This window comes from Oxyura jamaicensis, chromosome 12, assembly GCF_011077185.1.
Source record: "Oxyura jamaicensis isolate SHBP4307 breed ruddy duck chromosome 12, BPBGC_Ojam_1.0, whole genome shotgun sequence".
In the NCBI taxonomy this organism is placed as follows: domain Eukaryota; kingdom Metazoa; phylum Chordata; class Aves; order Anseriformes; family Anatidae; genus Oxyura; species Oxyura jamaicensis.
Window position 1 is genome coordinate 15,540,024 of NC_048904.1, and position 19,485 is coordinate 15,559,508.

Here is a 19,485-nt window from a genome sequence, read left to right on the forward strand (position 1 = left end):
TTTTTTTTTTTTAAATCAAAAAGTGCTCAAACAGCAGCTCCCAAGCAGCAGATCCGGCTCCTCCTCGCCCTCCCTCTCCCGGCCGCCGCGGGCCCGCTGTGCTCCCCCCTTCCCTTCCCTGTCCCCTCTCTCTCCCGCCGGTGCCCGCCGTCCCCCCGCTTGTTTTGTTCCCCTCGGCTCCGTCCCGCTCCGCGCCGCCGGCGCCTGCGCCCTGGCACGGCCCGCCCCGGCCCCGGCCCGGCCCCCGCCCGCATCCCCGCCCCCGGCCCCGCACCGAGCCCCCCCGCGGGCAGCCGGGCCCCCGGGGTTCGGGGAAGGAGAAGGGAAAAGGGGAAGGGGGACGGGGTCCCGTGCTGGTCCCGGGGGTGCGCAGCCCCGACGCGCTGCCCACCTTGCGGGGGGAGCTGCGGGAGGGGACGGGGGGGGCCGTGGGAAAAGTTGCACGCGTGGTGCCAGCGGTGCGGGGAGGCTGGGGGGGAGCGGGGGATGCTCTGGTCTCTGCTCTCCAGGTCTGGGGGCTTGAACTTACAGCAACGCCGAAGTCTGGGCGGTTTGGGTTCCCGTGCAATTAGTCAGAGCCCTGCTGGGGGGCGGAGGGGAGGAAGGACATGGATCTGTCCCTCCACCCCTGGATCTGTCCCTCCATCCATCCAGGGATCCATCCATCCCTCTGCCCTTGGCCCCGGCTCTCCAAAGTTACCCAGAGCCAGTGCAAAAACTCAAACGGGAAACTAAGTGTGCACAGCCAGCTGTCCCTTCCAGGTCGCGCTCCATGCTTCCAAACCTGAAAGCCAGGCCTCCTTCCGAGCAGTCTGCATGACCGAACCCCTTCCAGCAAGGAATTCAGCTGTCAGATGCCTGCCTGCCCTATTTCGCTGCTCATCGGGGCTGAGAAGTGACCCAGGGAAAGAAAGAGCCCCATCCCACTCCTCGCGATGCCCTCAGGGACTCTCTGCTGGCACAGCCCAGGAACTTTTGCTTGTGAAGTTGGGAACGCAGGGAAATGCAGGACTGGACTCATGAAACCCCAGTTCTCTGCCATGCCCAGCACCTGGCTCCTTCCAGTTCTCTGGAAGGTTTCTTCCTACTTAGGGCTTTACTACTTTTCACGCTTAAAGCTCTGCTGATCCTCCAGCTCGTGGCAGCCGTAGCTGCCTTACATCTGCTTTGGCTGGCTTTGTAACCAGCTACCCAATTTGTCACTTTTAGGATCAGGGCACGCTTTTTATGTTGCCTTGACCAGTAAAAACTGGATCAGCGATCAGGCTAAATCCCCCAGGGAATAAAGGCATCAGCGTGGCCGAAGGGAAGGTTTTATGTCTCAGCTGCATGCCAGCTGCAGGTTGTGTCACCCGTGTGAGGTCACAGCACAGGGAGACTCCCTTACACTCATGGCCAGACCTGGGTGTGACATTTCCATCCCCGCCGTTTGCGTGGGGTGCGATGCGACAGCCCCATAAAGCCAGAATTCAGCTGGGACCCACATGAGCATCGCATGCGTTGTGGCTGCCCTGACCAGATCTCGCAGCACCGCTCCTGCCTAGGGGAAAAATAATTGAAAAACACCATTTAGAAAAACAAATTAACTAATAAAATTTATGATATGACAGATCTGAGGACCATTTTCTGTTTGCTCACTAACACTGCAATATTAAGGCACGTGTGATCTGTTCCCATCCTAATCCTAACGCTGTACTCATGTCTGATCCACTGTGTTCCCAAAAAGTTCTTGCCAGTAATTAACAATCCCACAAAGCTTAGCCAGAAGTTTCTCTTGATTTTAGGTCTCTCCCTTCGTGCACTCTGTGTTTGACCAACTTCCTTCCATCTTCTGCCAGCTGCATTCAGTAAGGAACCGCAGTTCTAATAACCTGCCCTGCTTTTTGCAAGGGTCTCCAAGCGCTTTATAAACGTTAAGTAAAGAAGCTTCATCTGGGATGATGCCTTCTTCCTCCTTCAGAGGAAGGTTTGCATGCTTTGGGCCCTGCTGCAAACACACAATAGCAGCTAAAATGGTTCTTTCACAAAGGATGTTGACCTGCGGTCTTGGTCTCATAACATCTCTGAAATTTTAGGCTGTGTCCTGGATTTTACAGTGGGTCAAAGTTCTCAAAGTTTTGATGAGAAAAAACATGTTTTTTACTTGTTTTGGGAAGAACCACCACATTCAGTCACTGAGAACTCTGTGATTTTATCAGAGTTCAGAGCCATACGGTCCCACCAGAGAGCATTAAAAAAAGATCACAATGATTAAGGCTATATAAAAAAAGCACGGATTACTTAATACAGCAGAATTCATTTTTGATTTCCAGCTAAAACCCAAACCCTCTTTGACATCATAGGCCTGGAGGCTTCAAAACCCCTGAGCATGTAGATCCTGGGACGAAGAGAGACTTTAAACAAGGTCTAGCCTTCCTGACGTCGAGGTTTCCTGTCGGTACACTCATGCTGCTAGCATCTATCAGTAGGAAAGTCACGGTTTGCTGCATTTCCCAAACAGGAATTGCTGTTCACAGCAATCCCAGCACACTCCTGCCAGAGAGGAGTTTTGTGCATGGGGTCCAGGCTTCTCTGCTCCCTGATAGCTCAGAGGAGCGGGGCTGACTCCACTATCCATCCTCTAGCAAATGTTCAAGAAAAGCCCCAACTCCAGCTGCTGACCAAGCCCGCACTCATAGAAAGCCTCCCAAGCACAAGACACAAACAGATCTGCTTAGAGCCACAGGGCAGGCAACAGGAGCACACCAGGGGGTTTTTGTAGAGCTGTGCCATCCCACTCCATCCTGAAAAGCAACACCTTGCACAGGACATTGCCAGCATCCCACTGGCAGGGAGCTGGAGCTCCAGCCCACAGCACGTGCAACAGGAGACCGAGCAACTCTGCAACCACAGGATCCTAAGAGAAAGGCAGCTCACCCCTTGCTGGGATCCACCACGTCACCTTTCTCTACAATTTATTTCAATAATTTCACACACAGTGGAATATAAAGCTGAAGATCAATCTCATAACCATATTAAGACACTCCGGGGTGTATTTTATAAGGCCATTAATATACTTCTTGGGTGGTTAAAGTCACCCACAGCATAAATTAATGGCTCCATAAAACATGCTCTGTCATATCGTACGGCTTAAATAACACACAACAGGCAGGGCATCTTGGGGATGTTGTCACGCTCAGGCAAAACACGAGGGCACGGAGCAGCCGCCTGGATGCGGGCCTCGGGGTGTCCCCTGGAGAGCATGAAACCAGCAGTCATCCTAAAAAGCAAGATTTTTAAAAACCCTACACGTGAAGGAGTGCAGATCTCATTAACTTTCATTAGCATTTGTGCTCCTGAGTTCATTAGTTTCTTTCTGACACATCTTCCCTGCAGAAGCCGTTGCCGTTCCAGGATGTGATTGCCGTGGGTGCGGCTTTTTGGCAAGGAGCGAGTCAGTCTGTTCCCAGCCTTGTAAAGTGCCCGGGAAGTCCAGAGCGGAGGGGATAGGGCACAGCCTGTTGGTTATATTAAGGATCAGATTTACTTTGCGAGGGAAGCTGAGCCTGCCACATGTTTCAACTTTCCAAAAGAAACCTGAAGGAAACCTCCCCACAGTATCCATTTTGGGCAGCTTTTGTGGGAGCAGAGGTCTGGTACACATAGGAGCATTTACCACTAATAGTTTCAAAATGGAAAAAAAAAAAAATCCTGACTTTTCTAGTCTTTCTTGTCTATGATCTCGTTGCAGAAGGAGCAAGTTCCTGCCCCTAGTCTGGTACATATTAAGTTTTACCACTTCACATTCTTCTCCGGGAATTTTTCTCTTGCTATTTTAATGGGCCCACATGAGCTAAGAGGGACTTTTCAGAAGACAATAGCTTTGTCCTGCTAAGATAAGCTATCCTAGCTCATCTGTGTCAGCTGATAAGCCTCCCCGTTTCTGTAAAAGAAGGGCTCACTTCTTATTTATGCCATTAGAACTCAGCAGCAGCTGCCCAAGGCACCAACACTGCCTACTTTCATTTCAGACCCTGAAAGTCCCATCCTCTCCTATGTTCCTCCTCCTCCCCTTTGCAGATATGCAGTCAACCACTTTGCATCCTCAAACGCCACTGCCAGCTTTGCTGAAGCTAAAGAAGATAACATTCCCTGTTTTTCTCCTGCTTCCTACACTGTACCACCTTCCTGTCCCATTCTCACTGTACATCTTCAACACATAAAGCCTGTTTTTTCCCCCCTTAAAATCCTGAAAACTAGTGGGAACAGCTAAATTAGGAAAGGTTTCTGCTCTAAGGAGAGGGAGGATCTGTGCCTTTTGATGATGCATATTGAGTGAGTTGATATTCCCTTACAATGCAACCGTGTTCAAGTCTGATGGCCTAAACATGGAAAAAAAAAGCTGGAAGGAAAAGCTTGGAAAAATCCACACCTCCCTGTAGCACAACCAGGTTCAAACAGCGTATGTGGAGCTAATTAAAGGTGTCCATCTCATGAGTTCATTTGACAATAAAACTAGACTAGAAGGCTCTGCTTCTCCAAACTAACTGGCACACAGGACTGAGGCTGTACAGTGCCTTGCCTGCGGCCTCCCCCATGCAGGATTTTTCTCAAGTCTGAGAAGTCAAAGCCCAGAATATCAATAGTGATACCACGTACAGAACAAAGAGTAGAAATCCCTTTTCCCTGTAGAAGCTATGACTGGGAGAAATATTTCAATAACAGAGAACCGAGTTTATTCTTTAAAAAAAAAAAAAAAGTCCAGGTGCCCTCAATATAATTAAAAAAAAAAAAAAAAAAAAATTTTTTGCGTCTTGTCATCATAAGGCATCATGATGACAAGACACAACACGGGTTTGGGGAGGAGCTCCTCCAGAGCAGTACCAACGCACCCTTCCTTCAGCAGTGAAGTAGCTGGGAGGTCCCTCTCTGGGTCACACTTGTATTTCTGGCAAAAACCACATCAGACAAGGCAGCAGCACGGCCCTGATCCTGCAGCCATCTGGGGACTGGCTTTGCTTTGCTCATGAGAGTGATTTACAGGCATCAGACAAGCCACATGTGTAAGGCTGAGCACACACATCAATGTTCTCAGAAGCAGAGCCAATTAACACACCACAAGATATCATTCAGTGATTTGGAAGATATACAACCCCTGTCTTGCTTTTTGAAGCAGTGAAGCAGAAGAATTCATCGCGGTGTCTGACGTTGTATCTTCACAGAAATGGCCCTGATCTACTTGCTCTTCGCTGGTCCTGTAAAAGCATCTCTATGCTAAAGCAGCATCTACTTCACATTCAAGCTTGATCCAAAAAAAGCAGCATCTTGGATACAAGGCGCTACCCCTGCAGTGCCTTACCCCCTATGGAAAGATTATGATCATCATCATTGCTATTTATATACAATAATGGCCAGAAGCCTTGGCTGGGATGAACAGCTCCCAGGGCTGACTCTGGTGAACATCAAGGGAGATGCTCCTCTTCTCCAACCAGCTCCAAAGAGGGACTCGGGGCCTGGGAGCAGGTCAGTGGCAGTCAGGCTTAGGATTCCTGACTCCCTGCCTAGTGTCCTAATATTAGCTCGCATTGTCTCCCAGACTGGCGTAATTCTTTCACATGAACCGCAGGCCCAAATTAGCATGTCTCGCTGCATAATCTGCCAGACCATCCTGCGCGCTAAATTAATCAGGGACTGAGTAAACATCATGGGAACAGCTCTCGTATATTGTATGTGGGCTAAGCTATTCCTACAGCATTGTTTGCTTTATGTTTTCCTAGCATCATCACACAAGTACGATGGCCAGATCCTGGAGCGTTGGCTGTGTGCTCCTTCCTGCTCCAGCCCCACATTTCTCTCCAGCACGGTGCAGAGATGAAAGCCAGCTCAGCAGTGGCTCTGCCGGGAGCAAGCTTCAGGAAGAAGTGCTAACAAATAAACTCCAGTTGGGCAGCAGATGAGCAAAGCAAGAAGCAAGAGGGAGCGTGAGGGCTTGTACGAGCGCCAGCCTGTCCTCACGGAACATGCCGGCCTCCTCGGTGCAGTATTTACAAGCTTCCTTCCTTGTTTCGCAGTCAGTGCACTGACAGGTTTTCCTCTGTCACGTGGACATCTTATCTTGGGGCAACTTATAGTGAGATCTGGCCTCCTCCTCCTCTCACAGAGATCACCCAGCCTCCCACCCCCGTGAAGCCTGAATCTGCAAAGAGATGGGGCAAATGGCACAAAGCCCAGTTGTGGCTCCCCCGGCCCGTGGGTCACTCAGTAAATAGTCCTGGCCAGTGAACAGGAGCTGAGCTCCTCCACAGGTGATGGCCTGAACTGTGAGGAGGGGATGGAGCCAGAGATCCAGCCTGTGGCATCCTTGGAGCGCTCACCAGCGCTGTAAGGCCGCTAAGTCACGGCACTGGTTTCGTGAGGGGCCCGAGGGGCCTAGGGCAGTAGCAGCAGGAAGCCGTGCGACTGGTTGAACGCCATCCCTTCCTGGCAGCGGGACCAGCACAGTCAGCCAGCTGTGAAAGCTGAATTGCATCCCTCACAGCCTTCAAGAGGAAGCAGCCCCACCTTGCTGCTCGGCCCAGTGGAGGTTGAGGCATCCATTGGCCTTGCCCAACCCACTGCCACGTGCCAGACCCATCACAGGCAGCCACAGCAAGAGGGACAAATCCAAATACAGTCCCTGTCACACCGCAGGGATGGTTCAACAGCCCCATGCTAAGCCTTCAACACGAGGTCACTGAGGCTTTCCACAACCCCAAGGCTGCTCGGCAAAGCCCTGTGCAAGAAGTCCATCCGTACAGCACCAGGAGGTTGGAGATTGCCTCCCATATATCTGTGCATGGGAACAATGGGAACAGCCGTATCTCAGCACTATTTTACTCTTTGGCTCATTTCTTTCTTTCTTTTTTTTTTTTTTTAACTGCAGTAGAATTAAGTTTTAACACTCCTGACTTGTACCAAATGAGCTTTTATTTGAAGATCTGGATCCATGGAAACAGAACTGCATTGCACAATGGCAGACAGTTCATTGCCCAGCAGAGAACCAGAACTGGGAGAAAGCAGCCCATCAGAGGATAACCAACCATGAACTACTGGTGCCTGCTCTTGTGAGCTGCTGCTCCCCAATTACTCCTTGTAGACAACACCTGAAATGTCCTTACACTACTATGACGTTGGTTATAAAGCTGCTCCTGGCATATACAGTCCTTTTTTCCAACGCCTGTATGTGTCACCAGGCCCTACATACAGCTCTTCTGGCTGGAGATGAGTCGTGTTCGTCCTCCACAGTATGACGGGGATTAGACTCAAGGCAGAGTAGAAGGTTTGCTTTGGACGAGGTCCAATTTCAGCATGTCGATAACTTATAAAAACACATTGCTATCCAACCAAGCAAGTTTCAGTTCCTAGATGATTCAGCAGCAGCACTACAAGGAAATATGGACTTGAAAAGTTCCCCTAGGAATTCCCACAAAATTCTACATTAAAATAAAATGCTCTCAGCCCAGCAATGGGATGGAAAATGGAAAGCACGATCCTCAGCTGCCATGTCTGCAGGGACCCCTAAGAGCTGGGAAATGCTTATTGGAGTTTCAGTGAGGGGGAGAAGAGTGTTTTGGGTAAGAAGGCAGAAACCAGGTTGAAGAAAGTGGCTGAGCAGGAGAAGGAAGGGAAACTCAGCTCAGGGTTTGGCTAATTTGCAAGGCAGCAACTTTATTGTCACTAAAAACATGAAAACCTTGTGAGCAGGTAAGAAGAAAGTTGCAGCAAGAAACCTTTAAAAATCATAATCAGAAGGCAGCCTGAGAAACTTCAAGTATGAAGATGTGAGGACAGCTCCAAAGCCCATCTGAGCACTTTGGGTTTTGGAAGAGATCCATGTCTATTTAAAAAAAAAAAAAAAAAGAATGATAAAAAGAAATATAAAAGGAAAAGTGCCACACAACTGCCCAATGCAAATTAATTTCTGAAAGGGCATGGCAAGCCAAAGATGAAATATTCATCTCCTCATCTGTTCTGACCTCTTCCAATTCATTATCCTAATGTTAGCTTCGGTACCACATTTAGCTTTTTCCTGCATGCAAAGTCAGCAGAGACTGGCCGGCCCTTGCTCAAGTTGTAAGAGCTCTTCTGAACGGATTTCAACAGGAGATGTAATGAAGGGAACTGAGAGCTATAAAACCCTTGCCATAGCATTAAGTTGCTTCAAACATTGTTACTGGGCGAACTGCTGTTTGCTTGGAAACACTTTCCAAGAGACAGCACACCCCGTACTCCCTTATTTTATCATCAGACCCTAACACCCGCTTGACCTGTTATGCCCAGAATGCCCAGAAGTGCTGTGCAAGGTCAGTTGGCAGTTTCTGAGCAACCTGGCACAGAGCAGCCTCTTCCCAACGTGCCATTTTCAAGCCCATGCTGGGCACAGATTTTGTGCTCCCCAGCGTGCAGCCTTCGGGGAGGTGCTCAGCATCTCGCTGTGTGCAGACCTGCCTCCATCAGCCACCAATTCCATCCTTCCTTCATAAGGAAAATCCGTGCCCATCTCCCTGTGCAGCACAGACCTGATCCTCCATCCTTCAGCCCCCAGGACTCCCACCAGCCAGGGCTGGCTGCGGTGCTCAGCCTCTTGAAACCCCCACGTACTTCAGTCTTCCTGCTTTCAATTGCTGCTCGGTGCTGACATTTCAAAAGGATGCTTCTTTGCTCCCTCTTTTGTGTAGAGCCTGTTTGTATTTTTTGCTCACTGATGTCTCTTCCCCGGAGCCCTCACTAATGAATGCAGCATGCTGATGACCTCTCCATTATAAATAGTTTAATATTTTAAAATAAATATGGGATGGTGCCATGATTGTGTGGGTATTTCATCTAGCCTGCAGCACAAAGAGCTGGAGCTGACAAAGACAACCACAGCTTTATTTGCCGTTCTGTTGCTTATTTGTCAGAGAAAGCAAGGAGAAGGGGCCAGTACCCCATACAGCAACGGATGTGTTATTGTAGATGTAGCACAAGGAGCTGCTCCTCATCCCAGGGCAGCAGATGGATGCAATAAAGAGAAAACTTTCTGGTTGTTATTCAGTTACTCGAGATCTACAGTGCTGCAGAACTATTAGCTGAACCACAGAGTGAATCAGAGGAAGGTGCATGGCAGGGGGAATTCTGTTATATGATTTTCCACTGCATTGCAACAGAATTAACACATTAGCTTGACATTTAGCTGATATAATTTATTCCTAATATGGGAGCAAAATTTATCCTGAGCAGCAATATTAAAAATCAAAAATCAAACCAAACCTAAAGTGACAATGGAGAAAAGAAAGGGAAAGAGCCCAAGTTCAGGTCAGATTTTGCAACATGTTAATTAAATTTTCAGCCCAGTAACTTCTGTTGTCCTAATTTCCCTTACTTCCTTCTGGGTGCATCCAGATTTCTGCTATACAGATCACGGTGGGTTAGATCCAGGCGCACTCATCCCTCACCACCAGCTTCTCAGGCAGTAAAAGGCTCAGAGAGCTCACCCAAATGGTACCCAAGGGTTCCTCCACACAGGCAACTCCCAGGTGGCATAAAGCCAGTCCTGATGCTCCACATCTTCCATTCCCAGCCCACGGTTTTAGCAAGACACAGGGTGTGAACAGGGACTGCTGCCAACCGTGTAATCTACAGCAATGCAATCCATCCCCATGGACAAGGAGGAGCAGCGATAGCTGATACCAGCTGTTCCCCAAATGTTTCCCCCAACAAGTCTGCTCCTGGGCTTGAAACCCAGCTCTGAGAGTTGAGAAGCCTGCCTGTGGTCACACATCTCCAGCAGAGCATTGGGCAGGCTGGTAGCTGCTCAAAGGCACTAGCCCTGCAGCTGTGGCCTCACAACTTTTGCAAGCCACACAATGCAAAGGAACTCCTTTCCCACCTAAGTAGTCACCTGAGCTCCCACATGCCATGGTAAAGCCCCATCAGTTTATTTTTAACTGATTTATCCCAGGCTGAAGCCACACAAATGCTCAGTTTTCTGACTCTCCTCGCTGTGCCGCTTCCCTTGATGGCACTGCCCCACCAGCACAGCTTGAGGGAGAAGGATGGCTCCTTCAGGCACACCACAAGCACTTTTACTGCTGAAATGGGGAGCCCTGCATGCTCAAACACCATGCTCATTCATGGCTTGTGACACAGCTGTCACTATTAGGGGCAGCAGAGTAAGTGGGTGCCCTCCCAAGAAGCCCATGCAAGCACAGGCAGCAGCAAAAGCTCTGTTTTTCCCAGATTCAGGATAAAAGGATGAAGAAATGTGTAGTGAAAGAGTTTATTTTAACAAATCAGCCTTGCAGAGAGCAACAAAATCCTGCCTCTCTCTGAGAGCTTGGTGTGAACCCAGCTCAGGAGGACAGCAGAGGTATAATTACATAATTGCCTCTAAAACACCTTATTTATTAAATGCTTTGTGTGGTGCCTCAGCTGCTGGGGGAGGCAGTCCCTGCCCTAGGCAGGACCCCCCAGTGCCACCCTGTCCCTCACACCAGCTCCTGACAGGCAGGGGGTGGCAGCCCCCAGGAGGTGACATCCTCAGGGGACACCCAGGTGCCTGCAGCCCTCACATTGCCCTCTTCTCTACTTCCACACAGCCAAACACTCAAATTAGTTCTGGTTCACCAACTGCCTGGATGGAGATTTTATTACATAATATATATGTGCATACACACAGAGCCCTGTAGTTTTAAGTTTCCTCAGCGAGACAAGGTGGGTATAAGTGCCACGTCATTAACCAGCAAGGGGAGGGGGGAGCATTGATTAAGAAAGGGGCGAAGATAACAATAAACCTTCCCCACAGAATCTGAACCACAGTTCACAAAACATTAAATTTCTAGTTATAAACCCAGGAAGTTTTAATGTAAGAAGTGACTTGTGAGACAAAGTAGAGTTTTCTCTGTTCATTAAAATATCCCCTGAGCATAATTTCTTTGCCCTTAATCATGATCTTTAAGGTTTTCACAGGCAGGTAGATAATTAACCCAAATCTCTCGATCACACAGCTCTCAGCACCGCAGCTCTGGCTGCACTGGGCTGGGTGCTGTCGGATGCTGGCTTCCCCCAGGCCCCTTTGGGCAGCACAGCTGTGGGTCACCTCCCCACAGACCGCAGCGTGCTGGGAAGGTGCATCCCTGCTCAGCTTTGTTTGAGGGAATAAATTTCTAACCAAACCACGTAAGCAAACCTTAGGAGCGATGGAGGAAATCAGAGGGACAAGTCATTGAGAACATCACTTCCCTGGTGAGAAACAGCTGCGTTTATACCACCGCAGACCTGCCCCAGACATACTACTCTTTTCTCCGAGCAGCCAAGTGACATTGATGGCTCTGCATCATCACAGACACCAGGCAGAAAGCCTTCCTGGCAGGCTCAGGCTGGTGGCACCGAGCACATCACCTCTGCTCCACAGCATGCAGCTGGGATGGGAATTATGAAGCCTGCTCCCTCGTGGGGAGGTACAGGGTTGCTGACCAGGTTTGGGACCCTGGGGGAAAGCAAATCCCCTTGCCACCAGACCCTAAGGTCCTTGCCTCTGGTCTCTCTCAAGCACTGCAAACCTTTCTCCTTAAAGAACTCCACCAGCCTCAAGTAGGCTCAGGCAAGGAGGGCTGCTATATCAGCGAGGGCAGTGTCACCCACAGCATCATGTTGTGGCTGAGGGACCCACGCTCTCCTCTCCCACCCCAGGTACTGCTGGGCTCCCTCCTCCCTCCAGCCCAAGCTCTCCCCTTTGCCTGGGAGACGTTGTGATGTTTGCTATGGGCCACCAGTAGCAGAGATCCCATCCCAGAGGGTTCAGGGTACATTTATCATGTGTGAGCAGTCGCTGTGTGCGCCACTGAGCTCTCCTACACGCAGAGCCAGCAACAAACTCATTTCTTCCTGAAGCTGAGGATGAAAAATAAGATGTAAAACCAAGTTAGACTGTTTATGTACATAATTCCCTGTGCATATGGATAAGAGCATGCCCGTGGCCTATCCTGCACTGCATCTGATTCTCATTAGATGCCTGCAAGCCCTGCTCGGTGGGGTTTTATCTCTCTCGGTGACACAATTACAGCTGGGCTGCTCACTCCCCACGACTGCCCTGGCATGGCTGATGCCTGCGTAGCCTGCTCTGAGAAGATCCATATCAATGCAGCTTCTCAAGTGACAGGCCTGTTGGTTACAAGCTAGAAATGAAGACAGAGCTCTCCGAAGTGAGTTTTGTAAGTTGGCTGCTGGGGTTTTATTCACAGTAAGCGGGAGGCAGAGCCCAGCTTGGCCCTGCAGCCCAGCGCCAGCCTCCTGGGAGGGTTACACCTCATCCAACCACGGATATGGTGTTTGACTCAGGGGGCAGCTTTCCAACACGAGACATTTTGCTAATCTTTTTTTCTTTCTATGAATTCCAGCAATCCCCCCTCCTCTGTGTGTGTTGGCTGCATCCCCGTACAAAAGCAGATCACAGCATGCTCCTGGGTGAGCAGGTACGGAGGCACACAGGGAAGCCAGCTGAATGGGCATCGAGCCTCAACTTAAGGAGTTTTAATAGCTTGTTCTTCAAGAAGTTCAGCTAAAGAAAGAAATCAGCATTCTGGGACGGGCAGAAAAGCAGACTGAATTCTTTCCTACATTCTTTGTCACCTTCAGTTGAGAGGAACAATTTCAGAGCCCTTGATGCGTATCAGAGACATCTATCCTGCTGGTGATCTTTCTTGTAAAATGCAGATTTACCTGGCAGCAAAAATCCCTGCAGTAATCAGCAAGAGAATGATTTAATATATTTACAGATTTATTTTTTTTTTTCCTGCTGGCAAAGGAACTGGAGAGTTACAGATTCACCCTAAAACTGAACTTTTTATTAACTCTGAAGAGACTGACAGAGTTGCTCCTAGAGAACCAAACAGCTTTCCTCTGTTGATGCAGCAACACAGTGCACAAGTTTAAACAGCTTTTGATGCACAATTGAGAAATCTTAGCAGTCCTGATTCTCTCATAGTCATTAAGCCCCTGTGAAAAAAGAAGCAGGCAAAGACATAACTTAATTTCTTACCATTTCCTGGCTCATGAGAGCAGAAAGGCCATGCAGGACCACCACAGCACCTCCTAAACCCCACAGATTCACTGGGGGTACAGCAACATCTGGAAACATCCTCAGTGCTTCTAACTTACTGCATCAGAGCCTAAAGCTTCACTTGCATAGTACCCCCTTCCTAGCATTCTTCCTGCCTCAAGGAAGGGTTTTAGGGCACTCTGCGCTGCCTTTATATCCCTTATCCACAATGATCCTAGCACCTGGTGGCCACCATTCTTTCCGTTAAATTTATAAAGCAATTAAAACTGGGTGAGCAATGCCAAAAAATCTCAGTGAAAGTCCTCTCAGCTTTTTAAGCAAATTTATTCCAGCTGGGTTTGTACTTCCAGAACATCAGCATCCCACACATAACCCAGCATGGGAGGTCAGAGGCACAAATGTTTTTGGAAGGGGTGAATTTTAAGTGAGAATCAGATGTATGCAAATTGTGAGCTGAAGAGAGGTTCTGTGCAAGCAGGAAACACTCACAGGCCACGTGAGTTAACCAGCTAATTAAATCAGCACAGCACAGAGTCTGCGAATGAGCTATGGGTCAGAGAGTATGGAAAGAAGCAGACATGGAACTGATTAATTGAAGGTAGCTGTGATCTGTCTACCACTAATTCGGCTGAGCAATTAGAACCGGGCAAGGAAATGGTTTTGCACTTGGAAGAGTTGGAAATATTTCTTTGTTTTATCTCGGGACAAAAGAAATGTAAACTGAAAAGGGAAATAAAATTCAAAGTCTGGCCTGAATTTGTTTAGATTAGTTTCTAAAGTGTCATTTCCACTCTGGCCTTATTATAATTCCTGCTTTATAATTATCTTACCTCTGAATATGAAAAAGATGACTCAGGCTGGCTATCTGGAAAGCAATTTTATTTTAAACATTGAAAATATTTCAAGCTGTTAACAAAAAGCTTTATTGAAACCTGTCTTTTCAAAGTGAAAAAGACATTTTCAACAAGTCAGCATTACTTTTTTTGGATAAAAAGTCTTTCAGCTAAAAATCCTTGACCCCCTCAGTCATTTATCCATTGCATATTGCCAAGCTCTAAAGGTAAGAGCCTTGGAGAAGGTCGTGTTTTCATAGTTATCTTAAATGAGACGCTTTGTCAAACTGCACTTATTAATTATCCAGACGCTGAAAGCAAAATATGAGTGAGGGAAGAGGGACTGGACAGTCACAGTCCACATCTCCCACACCTCCCCAATCCATAACTTTAATTTTGTTCTTCTTTTAATTATTTTAGTTATCTTAAGTGAGATATCAATTTTAAAAAAAACAAACAAGCATTTCTCCAAAGGGAAGACTGGGGAGATAAGATTTCAGCTGACCCTCAAAATCCTTTTGGGGTGATTCAATTTCCCATGACAAAAGGCTCAATACAAGCAGGGCACTAAGGCAATAAGATGTCCTGGCCTCTGAAGGCTTCAAGTGAACAAATGTGCTGTTAGCTCTGGAGGACACACTGTGTAAGGATCTGGTCTGACCCCAAAGTCTGACCCTCAGTAGAGCCCAAAGGAGGGCTTCAAAGGGATGTTTTGACACGTAAAGATAAAGTAGGCATTGATTAGGGTTTATTAAGACCTAAGATAACTTTGGCATGCAAAGGCAAGAAGAGAAGATTAGGCAGTTTTGATCATTTTGAAGGTTTCTCTGCCATGTCTGATTGACATTTAATCAAGTTGTCCATGCAAAATGTTTGATTTGGTTGATCGAGTCCAAAGAAATGAAAAGTGTTAAACTTCATTTGCATAATGCTGATGTGCAGCTGTGCAGTTCTGAACGGCAGTACGCTGAAAGTGGCTGGCCCAGGAGCAGGCTGAGACACCCTTTCTCATACTTTTTCCTTTTGATCAAAAGTTATTTGCGTTCTGATGTGTGTAGGATTCCATATATTTCACCCTGACAAAAGTGACAGTTTTTGGTTGCTTCTTTGGTTAAGGTGAATGACAAAAAGCTTCAACCACCAACACCAAAGACTGAAAGATCGATTCATCCTTCCTTTCTGGAAGCTAAAACTTCTCAACTTTTTAATAAATGATTACTCTTAAAAGGTTCAAGGATCTCAAATCAATTTAATTAGAAACAATAAACTTAATTAGACCTCAGGATGACCCTGCACCTAAGGCGAAAGTTTGACTAATGGGTAAGCGTCTATCAGAGGCCAAATCCTGTCCTGGCCATGTTGGCAAAAGCATCAGAAAGGCAGGAAAAGGCCGAAGCAGAAACTCTCCTGCTAAAACACTGCATAGGCACAGCCTCCGACATAGCACGATGCATTTGGGAAAGAGTTCCTCGGAGGAAGAAGCCCAAAATTATACCCTAGACACCCCACGGTGCTGCCAGGAGTCCTGGGTCAGTTGTGGCAGGACAAGGTGGAGCCCGGGGCACTGCTGGCTCCAGGAGAGGAGCAGGCAAAGCAAGGTGCCCTCTTGCCCAAGGGCTTCTCCTCTCCCTGCAGGGACCCACAGCCTGCACAGCTAATCCCCTGTGTCTGGTCCCTGTGATGCATCTCCTGAGCAAAGGACACAACGTCGTGGGTAACACCGAAATAGCAACACATCTCAACACTTGGCATGCTGTTCGAAAGGTGACTTTATTTTGCTCTTCGGCCCAGGGACGAAGGACCAGCAATTTGATGATGGGGAGCTGTTTGAGTCCTGCCTGGCAGTAGAGGAACTGGCAGAAGCACCACCTGGCTTTGTGCAGCAAAGAAACAAGGTCAAGGACTCGGCTCATCCCATCTGTGGTATTTTTACACTGCAATTTATATTACAGGAGGAACAAGAGGCCCTGTCAGAAATCAAGGCCCCATAGCCCAGGAGGAACATGAGAGGCAGCATGTACCTCAGAGCCTTTGTGCTCCAGCTTCAGCTCCCCAAGCCCTCTCCAGGGAGGGCTGAGCAGTCAGTGGGATGTCAGGGGGACGCTGGACATCAGATGGACTTCACACCACAGAGTGCCTTTGGCCTCCACCTACAAAAGGCCTCATGACCCTGCTGAGGAGCCACCAGTGTGGGTGGGCCTCACTGGACACGGGGTGGGGAAGAAGGGGGTTGCAGAGGGATGGCGGGGCAGCAGAAAGGGTGGGAGGCAAGATCCATTTCTCCTTGGCTCACTGGGCTGACAGGAATTTGCTCCCTGTTCCCTCGGCACCATTGCACTTCACTGACAGTGTCGTTATGCTAGCCTCAAGCCTTTTGGATGCTATAAGCGTCCTCCTGCATGAATTATGCCCGCAGTGAAAAAACAATTTCCACTCCCAGTTACATCAATATAATCCTTCAAAAGATGATTTCAGCTTTGCATCAGTGCTTTTGATAGACATAGGCCCCTTGAGCCCAGCTTGGCTGTGACTCAGACACAGATTTCAGTGGTGCTGCTCTGGGAACACAGCTCTCCTCCCATCCTGCAGGCTCCTGGAGCCTCAGCTGGCTTGGGGAAAGCTGGGGCCAAAGACACAAAGAGTGCAACCTGCACAGGAGCGAGGATCCCTGCCTGCAGCACCCTCATGGTCTTTTCAGCCCATCCCAACCCTGAAGCCTTTAGGGAAGGGCTCTAGGCTCCTCATTCACACTGACTGCCATGGGATTTCTCCTGGCACATCTTTACGCCCAAGGTGTATGAGACCCGTGTGGTCTCACTGTCAATATTAAAACAGAAGAAATGGTTTAACAATGCACAAAAAATAAAGCAAGGCAGTGGATCCATATTGGAGACCAGTCTGGCTCCGCCACACATTGGGGTTGCACCCTGAGCAGAAAAAAGTTAGGTAGGTAAAGGCAAAGACGTTTACTGCAAGCACAGCCCAGGAAGATTTTGGATCATGTTTTTTGCAGGCTGGTTTATGAATCCTGGTTGCTTTGATATGGATCTTTTCAGTGATGTGTGTCACTGATGAGATGTAGTCAGCTCAGTAAAGCCAAACTCCCTGTGAAATGAAAGTGGGTTTTGCTTGCGCAACAAGAGCATTTTTCTGGCCCTAGAAACCCAGGATATTTGTTATAGGATAGTTTAAAAAATAGAAAAGGAAAAGACCAAAAAAAGAAAAACAACTCCACCCCTACATTTAGTGTATGGTCATTAACAAGGTATCCCATAGGTAGAACATGATTTATTGAAAACGAAAGAGAATGTCCTGGTTTTGCTAGAATGGAGGGGTTTGTTCTACTCAGGGCACTTTATATGAAACAGATGCACAGTCGATAAATCAGGCTGTCCTGCAGTAAGGATAGACTGCATTTTCTGTATAAATTACCTTGCTCTCTGTAGGCAAACGTTAGGGATGAAAACGGGGCTACTCTTGCTTCCTAAAAATCATTGATTATTATTGTTGGAGAACAGAAATCCTTAGGCCTGTAGGATGTAGCAGTGGGAAGAACAGTCGATGCAAAACTCCCTACAGAAATCACTTCCAGAGCAAGTGTTTGATTAAAAGATGAAACAAAGGAAATACTTGAAATTTATGTTCAGAAGGACATTCCACTTTCTAAAGTTTCACTTAGTTTTTTTCCAAATGGCTGCCCCCAAGAAAGCAAGCACATTCAAATTTTAATTTAAAAACTTTTCTTTTTTTCATTTTTTTTTTTTTTTGGTAACACCGTTAATCAGTGCTCAGGCAGCCTGCAAGGCTCTGTGAGGTTTGGAGTGATGCTGCGAGGAGATGCAGTGATAAAGCAGCAGGACCCAGCAGCCGAGGGAGGAATGGGCTTTGTTTGACAACTGCTCAAATATGTATACAGAAAGCCATAACGTGGGTGGCTTTCAGACAGAATTTAGAATGCAAAGGGATATTACAGTTTTTCAATAAAACTCATGAGAGCAGTGCCATGGGATAGGATTTCCTGGAGTTTTCTGCTTACAAATGATAAATACGTAAGGCACCAGCCAGAAGTTCACCAAATGCAATTCCTACGTGGCTGTGTTTTTAAATGCAGCGTTTCCTTGCCTCCCTCCCGACTACGTTTAAGTGGCTTTGTGGAAATTGGAGTTGTTTTATGGAAAATGCAAAGGATGGAAGGTGAGGCTGGCGGGAAGGCTGTGCTGCCCCGCGGAGCTGCACGGAGCAAAAACCTGAATGGAGCCGAGCTGGGTGTGCGGCCCCCGCTCCTGCCTGCCTCTCCCCTTGCTTTTCTTCATTTAGACTGCATAAGCTGCAGATGAAAAATATATAAATAGTGATCCTATATATAGTCCCCAGATAAAACTGCAGTTCATTTATGACAGCTGACAAATCTAAAATGGGCAATGTAAGTGCATTACAAAATGATGAAACCTTAAGTTCTCTCCCCCCCAGCCATAAGGACGCATTAACATTAAATTACCCGCTGAATAATGTAATCTGCTGCAGTTTTCTGCCAGTTCAGAAATACAGCCAAAATAGCCCTTTCCCTTCTATTTACAGATGGAGTCTCAAAACCCATCTTCCTTGCGGCAGATACAGCATCCACTCACTTACATTTGCTCAGATTCAATAAAATCTGAATCCGGCTGAGTTAAAGTTGGTTCGAAGCATATTCTTGGTTTCAAGCCATACAAATGGCACGCATGCCTAGGCTTAGGCCCCTGCTCATGGGATTTTGGAGGTATCAGACTACAGATCCCTGGAGCTGAGACTGAAATCAATACCCAGTACTTGTGAGAGATGTAATGGATTCAATCTGACCAAAAATTTAATTGCATTTTTCATTACGATACAGCCTTTTCTCTGTCTGGATGCCTTTGTGTTTAGAAAGAGGATTTCGGAGCATTACAGAGAGGTTTGCTGAATATTCCCAGCGATCCGTCTCTCTCTCAGGACATCACACAGCGGGCTCTGGCAGGCAGGTGGTTGGAGGTGCGGAGTCTCTGGACTCCCAGAGGAGAAGCAGCCACACCACCTTCGGGATCTACCACCAGAACTTGATTTCAGGACATGCTGGCAGTAGCTCTTTTTTCCCTGCAGTCTCGTTGTGGCATGACGTGAACGGAAGGAGTGGAAAAAAATGTGTATGGTAAAGAAAAGGGAGTCTGGAGAAGAAGTTTGTGTTTGTCAGTTCGTTTTCTCTCAGGATATTAATGTTTGTCCAAGGGATCCTATGGTATTTATGAAGCATATTTTGAGAGCCATGAAGGGAGGAATGGTTCCTTGGGTCTTGTTGTTGCACTTGCAAAGGACTGCTTCTTCACCCGGTGGGTCAAACTGCTTCATGGCTCTTACACCACTTAATATGCCATGGTTCACTTTAGCTCAGGAGGACGGTTAATGAAAGCCATGATAAAAATGGAACAACTCTCATCTTTTCGCTGCTTGGTCCTTCAGGATTTGGCCAGGATCTCTCCAGGGCACTCATTTCATGAGCATCCCAGGGAAGGCAACTGATCAGAAACCCCAAGAGGAACCCCCCTAAAACAGTGTGTGCTGGGATCCCATAACCAATAC

General features: G+C 47.8%; 2 long non-coding RNA genes across 2 annotated transcripts; one reads left to right on the forward strand and one right to left on the reverse strand.

Moving 5' to 3' along the window:
* Positions 1–3,618: 3,618 nt before the first annotated feature.
* LOC118173361 lies at positions 3,619–12,377 on the forward strand. The gene is made up of 3 exons (XR_004754150.1): positions 3,619–3,630; positions 4,858–4,859; positions 12,244–12,377. It is a non-coding gene; the product is annotated as an uncharacterized LOC118173361 (long non-coding RNA).
* Positions 12,228–13,250, reverse strand: LOC118173360. Its single transcript, XR_004754149.1, has 2 exons — positions 13,037–13,250; positions 12,228–12,733 (listed from the first exon to the last, which is right to left on the reverse strand). It is a non-coding gene; the product is annotated as an uncharacterized LOC118173360 (long non-coding RNA).
* Positions 13,251–19,485: the final 6,235 nt, after the last annotated feature.